Genomic DNA, 8,036 nt, shown 5'->3' with positions numbered 1-8,036 from the left:
ATGGCCATGTGCATAAAATCAACTGGGCCAGCTGATGCTTATTCAGGAGTAGGTTTCCCCTCTGTGTAAGTAATAAGTATGTACATTCAGCCTTATGCATTCTACAGGCATCTGCAGACCTACATTCTCTTATGCAAGGTGGTGTTTCTAAAAGTAACACATGAGGCAAAAGCTGCTTCCGCTCAACCATTCCTGTGGAGGGGAGGTTACACTAAGATGTCAAAAAGTGTTTTCATATTTTATTCAAGAAAAAAATGATGTCTCTATCATCAACATGTGTTTGAAAGAGTGTGTTTGCAGTATTCAATCATGTTATATACATTTGCATATTTAAACTGCATTGGGGTGCCACAGAGTAAATCCAAACTTTTTGAGATGACTGAGCTGACAGCAACAATACATCTTAGAAAGTCGAGCAAAGAGTGGAGTGAGCAGGAAAAAACAAGGCAGAGAATGTAAGAAAACAGCAGATAGGGGAGTTTGAGCAAGGAAATGAATCCAGATTCCTGCCAAAAGAATGCAGAGACCCTAATGCTAATTCCCTGATTGTGAAATGTGTTCTCTACATAAACTAAGTCGCCAAAGAGTCTAAGTAATTTTAGGATTTTCAGGATATTAAGGAAAGCCACTATCATTTCTTGATGTTGCAGGTTGGGCAGAGGATTGCTCCTTGCAGTGACAACAGACCTGGAGGAGGACTGTCTGATTGCCCAGTTGTCAAATGAGAGTATTTAAACACAAACATGCTGAAAATGTTTGAGTTACCGCTCCATGACAGACACCCCCATCCTGGAAAAAAAATCAAATGGCTATAAAGCCAGATTGTTTGCTACCTTTACCATCAGTCCTGTTCTGTCTTCCACCATAGATGCCGCATAGTAACAGTGACCATCCATGCGACTGATTCTATGCAAGGAAGATCCTTGTCCTTTCAACCTCCTTTATCTGGACTAGCGCAGTTTAAGACGCAATGCATCCTAATGGTTTCTCTTTCCAAGGCCCCCGGATAGAGCATGTGTGAAACGAAAAAACATCTCTGAAGTTAAAAATGTCAAGCAAGAGCTGTATTGATCGATTTTCGGACATTATAAAAATCGTGTTTTACAGAATCCACTGTCCCAATTAAGGCATCTGTGAGATGTTAAATATTTTGTAGCACGTTCAATAGTACACTAGTTTAGCAGACAGGTTTCCCTTATTGAAAAAGACTCTGGGGAGCAGGAGCCTCTGTGGTTGCAGAAACCTTCCTTTAAAATCGACCTTTGTGACCCAGGATTGTCTATGTACAAAAAATAACTAAGGACCACTACCCCCAGTGATGAATTGCCTTGTTTCTGAAAATGCAAATACATTGGTGGAACCCTGCCGAGCACGACAATCTGATTCTACATTTTGTGTCTATGACGCTCCGACTCTTGCATTGTTGTCCGTTGTCTATGTCTACGTGCGTATCTAGGAGACTGGAGTGTCTGCCAGCAGGGACCGTGTTCAGATGTGGAGGAAGCGCCGAGGGCTGAGAGCTGTGCAGCGGTGAGGCAGGCTGAAGTGTGACAGACTTCAACTGCTGCGCTCAGATCCCCTTCTCTTGCTGCTGCCTCCGTATTCCTGCCCTCACCTTCATCGCCCGGGAGGGGCCGAGGCGACAGCATGAAGGTGACGGTTGATTTCGAGGAGTGCTTGAAGGACTCTCCCCGTTTCAGAGCCGCTTTGAAGGAAGTTGAAGGTGATGTGACGGAACTGGAAGGGAAACTTGATAAGCTTGTTAAGTTATGTAGTGGCATGATTGATGCAGGCAAGGCCTTTTGCGCTGCCAACAAGCAATTTATGAATGGCATTCGGGACCTCGCACAGTATTCAAGCAAGGATGTGGTGATTGAGTCCAGCTTGACGAAGTTTTCAGACAGCCTCCAAGAAATGATCAATTATCACACAATCCTGTTTGACGAAGCTCAGAGATCCATTAAAACACAACTCCAGATATTTATTAAGGATGATCTTCGAAAATTCAAAGATGCAAAGAAGCAGTTTGATAAAGTCAGTAAAGAAAAAGAAAAAGCACTAGTTAAAAATGCCCAAGTTCAAAGAACAAAACTGTACGAGGTGGAGGAGGCAACAAACATCTTAATCGCAAAAAGAAAATGCTTCCGGCACATAGCTTTGGACAATGTCCTTCAAATCAATGTTCTTCAGTCAAAGCGGAGGTCTGAAATTTTAAAATCGATGTTATCCTTCATGTATGCACATCTAGGCTTCTTCCACAAGGGCCACGATCTCTTCAGTGGACTTGAACCGTACATGAAAGAGCTTGGCTCTCAGTTGGATCAGCTTGTTGTGGATGCAGCAAAGGAGAAGAGGGACATGGAACAAAAACACTCCACTATTCAGCAAAAGGATTACACCAACAATGATCTCAGACTTGAATACAATGCTGATGCGACTAATGGCATTGTAACGGAGGGATATCTCTTTAAAAGGGCCAGTAATGCCTTTAAAACTTGGAATAGGCGCTGGTTCTCAATACAAAACAACCAGCTGGTATATCAGAAAAAAATGAAGGATAACCCCACAGTGGTTGTCGAAGATTTACGACTCTGCACAGTTAAACACTGTGAAGACATAGAAAGACGTTTCTGCTTTGAAGTAGTCACACCAACAAAGAGCAGTATGCTACAGGCTGACTCAGAAAAGCTGCGACAGGCATGGATTAAAGCTGTCCAAACTAGTATTGCTACAGCAGATAGAGAAAAGAGTGATGAGACGGAAAATCTCGATAAGAATCCTTCACCTTCCACAGGAAGTCGGGACTCTGGCTGCGAGGTGAAAGAGAAATTAGTTAAAGGTGAAAGTGCATTACAGCAGATTCAGTGTATCGCTGGAAACTCCGTCTGCTGCGATTGTGGTCTGGCGGATCCGCGATGGGCCAGCATCAACCTTGGAATCATCCTGTGCATTGAGTGTTCTGGGATACACAGGAGTCTTGGTGTGCACTTTTCGAAAGTAAGGTCTTTAACGTTAGATACATGGGAGCCTGAATTACTAAAGCTGATGTGTGAACTGGGAAATCAAGTTATTAATCGAATATATGAAGCTAAATTGAAAACCCTTGGAGTAAAGAAGCCAGGCAATGAAAATACAAGACTGGAAAAGGAGGCATATATCAGAGCAAAGTACGTGGAAAAGAGGTTTGTGAATAAGGACTGCATTGCTTCACACCCTCTTGATGGACAGAAAAGGCCCTATTCCCAGTGCAAGAACGAAGACCTCAGTAGTTCTGAGAAGTCCCTGACATCACAGGATCACTTCTCAACATCTTCCAGACGTTCAGTGAAAAGCAATGACAGTGGATTCCGCTTCAGTTCAGATGGCAGTCGAGAACTTCTTGCCTCTACTGTATCCTCAAACAAGTTTGATGAACCAGTCCTACAGGTCGAGAAGCGAGATTCTTCAGTATTTCAGGATTCGAAAAAGTTTCACCCAGGGCTGCACCTTTTTCGAGCTGCGTATGAGAAAAGCCTTCCTGATATGGCAGAAGCATTGGCACATGGCGCAGATATTAACTGGGTGAATGCAGAGGAAAACGGTGCAACATCACTCATTCAGGCTGTGCATGGGGGTTCTTTGGTCGCATGTGAGTTCCTGCTGCAGAATGGTGCCAATGTTAATCACATGGATCTGAATGGCAGAGGACCCCTGCATCATGCAACTATTTTAGGGCACACTGGGCAAGTCTGCTTATTTCTGAAACGTGGGGCAAATCAGCACACCAAAGACGAAGAAGGAAAAGACACCTTGACTATTGCAGTTGAAGCTGCAAATGCTGATATTGTAATACTGTTGCTAGTGGCAACAATGAATGAGGAGATTCAGGAATCTGAAGGACTATATGGACAGTCAGGTGACGAGACCTACCAGGACATATTCAGTGACTTTTCACAGATGGCATCCAATAATCCTGAGAAATTAAACCGTTTCCAGCCGTCCGAATCACCAAAGTCTTCAGCGATGAGGAGGAGAAAAGGTTACCCTTGTCCTTACCCACACCTCACCTGGTTCTTCCTGAGTAAAGTGCCTGGTCCCTGGCTCATTACATGACTTGGGAACATTAGTTTAAGTACCGAACAGTCTGGGACCTCCTAGGGCATTTGATTGACACAATGAATCTAGGGTCCTTTATATGCATAAAGACACCACAGTGCACCAGAAATTATGGATACATCAGCAGCCAGTCTAGCAAAGTACTCCTTGCTTTAAATGTATCAAGTTACCACATGGTCTGACTGTCCATGCATTTCACCTTGTGGTACCTCCGCGGAAGGATTTACATATTTGAAGGCTTCTCATTGTAAATCCTAAGTGAAACAGATGCCATGCTACATAGTGTATATCAATTCTGGCGCCTGTTTTTCATGTAAAAAAGCACCAGTACATGGTCTAAAATTGGTTACACTTTCAGTCTAGATGGCAGCTTTTGAATATCTAATTTTAGTTTTCATGTCCTAGTCAACAATGACTAGAAAATGCAAATAAATTAGTATAGAATTTTAAAAAATTTCAAAAAGTTATAGGAATGTTCTTCCAAATTGACGGGGAAATGTTATGCAAACAAATGTATGTAAACGTTTTACTTCTTGAAGAGAACAAAATAAATAGTGTTTTGAAAAAGTTATTTCCAAAAACAATATTAATTTATTAAGTTCAAACTGGTAATTATGAGCCTTTAACTGGTATAAGATTTGCAAAGAGTGGCGACCTTCATGTTGATTTCTACACTTTTACAGCACTTAGGCATAGTTAATTCGCTGCAGGAATTTGGGGGTGGTCAATATGCCCCTCATTTACAAGAAAATGATGCAGCGTCGCGCTGCAAGCACTTTTGCTGCACAGAGTTGCGTCATTTTCAAAGCACATGGATGCATCGTGTTGATAACAATGCAATGCATGCTTGTGTTTTCCCCTTCACTGGCACACAATTGGCTGCCATGTGTCAGTGCAGGCACCCTTGAGTCATTTTTCACAGATGCCTGCATTGCGGGATGATTGTGTTTGTGCAGGAAGCCAAAAAACAATCAGTGATGACATTTTCCTCTTTCTATGAATGCTGCAGAATATAGGATGCATAGAAAGAGTAAAGAACGAGGAGAAATAAAAGTATTTCTCCTCTTGCACCACTCCTACACCTCCCCTAGGGAGCCATAGGATTCTGACTCACTCCCAGCTTTTCAAAATGTTATAAATCTGGGAATGTGTCAGGTTGCATGGATGTTGCGTGGGAACACCCACAACAACACCCATGCAATACCCCTTTCATCCAGAGTAATGCGTTAAAGGAACCCATATTTACAAGGTCAAGAAAAATCACACTGGGTAACTTTACGTGGCTTTGTAAATATGGGCAGGCACACTGTTCCGCCGGTGTGTTAAAAAAGGTGACACACCGGTGGCGCAACGGCTTTGTAAATGAGGCCCAATGTTTGCAGTGTCTTGGTGTACTCTCGTGAATTCTACATTGAAATCTGAACTATGCGTATTCCCTTTTAGAAAGCTTTGCACGTAAAGAAAATTTTTCACAGGTTTTTTTTAAAACAATTGTATCTGAAGAACCTATGATCAAGCCAAATGTGGAATTCAGAATGCATCCACTCACACAAAAACCCCTACTCCCACAAACACTTTTGTGCACTCGTACATTTAGGATCAAGTACCGTGTACACAGTGGCCAAGGTAAGTGGGCACACAGGCTGAATGCAGGAAGGATACAATGATTTTTTTAGCACTCACTCCAGGAAAAATAGGGCCTCATTTATAAGCCCATTGCGGTGCCGGTGCATCACTATTTTAGAAGCACGAGTGGTGCAGTGTGCCTGCCCACATTTACAAGGCTGCATAAGTCACCCTGCATGACTTTTCATGGCCTTGGAAATATGGGACAATTTTACTCATTACTCTGAGTGCAAGGGGCGTTCCCAAGCAACATCCATGGAACCTGACACATTCCCAGATTTACAAAACGTCATAAACCTGGGAATACGTCAGAATCCTACAACTCCCCAGGGGCGGTGCATAAGTGGCAAAATGAGGAGAAATACTTTTATATCTCCTAGTTTTTTGCTCTTTTTATGTGTGTTGCATTCTGCAGCAAACATAGAGGAGCAACCAGCCTTTAATGATTTTTTATATGCAGGGAGGTGTGCTTTTATTGCACATAAACAATCATCCCTGCAACGCAGGCACGCTTACACCATGGTGTTAGGGTGTCTAAGTTGGTGTATGGCTGCTGTTTGTGCACCAGCACAAGGGAGAAGTACAGGAATGTGCTGCATCTTGTCGATACAATGCATTCCTGCCCTTTTATTTTGACTCATGGCAGCGCTGCAGGAATACTTGCTATGCTGCTGTGCATCAAAATATAGTAAATGAGGCCCTAGGGAAAGTTTTTGAGGTAATGCCCGCCACTTATACCAGTAAAATGCATCCCTCCTTCTATCAGTAATTTGGCTCCACCACCCAGTGGCTCCATTCTTCAAGTGCCATTTTATGAAAGCACTGGCCCTGTCAACATAAAGAAATTACAGGAACTGGTCAGATGGAGGAAGTACAATCTTCCTGAGGCAGGGAACAATAAAAATGCTGAACTGTAAACATCAAAAAACATTATTCACATTACCAGTGGGTCCCATAATACTCAGCAGTTCTTCCTAAATTTAGCAGTAGTAGAACTGATAAAAAGTTCCAACATTTATCAGTGGTGCAAGGGGTAACCATGGTCCCTATTCTACTTCTCGCACCCTTATGGTTATCTCTTCCTCTCAGAGCAATGACAGCCTAATAATGTAGACAAATTAATTGACTGACTTGATATTTTCTTGCCACAGTGTTTGATGAATGAATGAAAGTAGTATGGATGCAAGTTATGCCACTGCTGGTAGGATTTGAACCACTTGAGAGTTCCATCTGCCTTTCTTAGCGTGCCTGTCTCCTACAGTTTTTTCACCTCTCCTTGAATATTAGAAGGTTAAAACCCCTGCACTGCATCCGCTGTGGTTTAAATCAAGAAAGACTACACTGTTCAACAGAGGAGAGAGAGGTATGATGAAGGCTGAGTGTAGTTGAAAGTGTGAATGGATGCACCAATGAGGGGGATTAGGTATGTATTTCTTGTGATATTGGCGGGAACGTATGCATATGTGAGGGAGGGGTATTTGTGTGTAAGGCACATTGAGACACATATATTTTTGTTTGTGGCAGTGCTTGAAATAGGCTGAGCTTGTGTCACTGATGGAGAGGAGTGTGAATGCACCTTTATGGAGGGTGTGTGTGTATATGTCAGTATTTATTTGTTCACGTTTGTGTTTTGAAAACACATGATAGAGAGGGATGCGCTCATTTGGCTGTACCCATGGAATTCACATGTGTTGAAAAGCAAGGGGACATTGAGAAGCTGAAGAACATGCACTTGACTGCAAGAGTAGTTTGTAAAGCAGTGTCTGTCAAAGAGTATATAAGTTGTGAGTGTACGTGTCAATGAGGGTGAAATGTATGCATGTGACAGGATGGAGTCAGATATGTGTATAGGACATTAAGGTGGCTGTGTGTAGTAACAGGCAGGGTGGTGGTGTGTTTGCAGAGCAATGAGGGAAAGAGAAGTATGTGGTATGAGGGAGAGCTGTGTGACTAAGGACCAAGAGAACACAAAGGTGAATGAACTGGGCTGTTAAAAAGGCAAAGGTACAGGGATGTAGGCCATGAGAGCACAATGATGGAAAGGCCCAATGCACTGTTGATTTGACCATGCTGCACAGTATTTCCTATACAATATACCCAAGGTACCACCTCAGTGTACTTAATGAGAAATAATGCACAAACACCTTTTTTGCAAAAGATCTTTTGCGTTGTAATACCACTTATAAACAGTTTCACATGTACAGTATTTACCAGGTACCATCAAGGAATGAGCCCACAGCGCAAAACCTGGATGGGAAAAAACATTTGCACTATTTTTTTACATATTTGGCATTACTTTAGAATGAGATTGAATG

General features: G+C 42.5%; 1 pseudogene; it reads left to right on the top strand.

Moving 5' to 3' along the window:
- The first annotated feature begins 1,647 nt into the window (after positions 1 to 1,647).
- On the top strand, positions 1,648 to 4,092 carry LOC146822755 (arf-GAP with coiled-coil, ANK repeat and PH domain-containing protein 2 pseudogene; annotated as a pseudogene).
- The last annotated feature ends 3,944 nt before the right edge of the window (positions 4,093 to 8,036 follow it).

The sequence above is a fragment of the Triturus cristatus genome, chromosome 5_2 (assembly GCF_964204655.1).
Source record: "Triturus cristatus chromosome 5_2, aTriCri1.1, whole genome shotgun sequence".
Taxonomy (NCBI): domain Eukaryota; kingdom Metazoa; phylum Chordata; class Amphibia; order Caudata; family Salamandridae; genus Triturus; species Triturus cristatus.
Note: the sequence above shows the minus strand (reverse complement) of the source record. Positions and strands in the feature narration are given on the sequence as shown.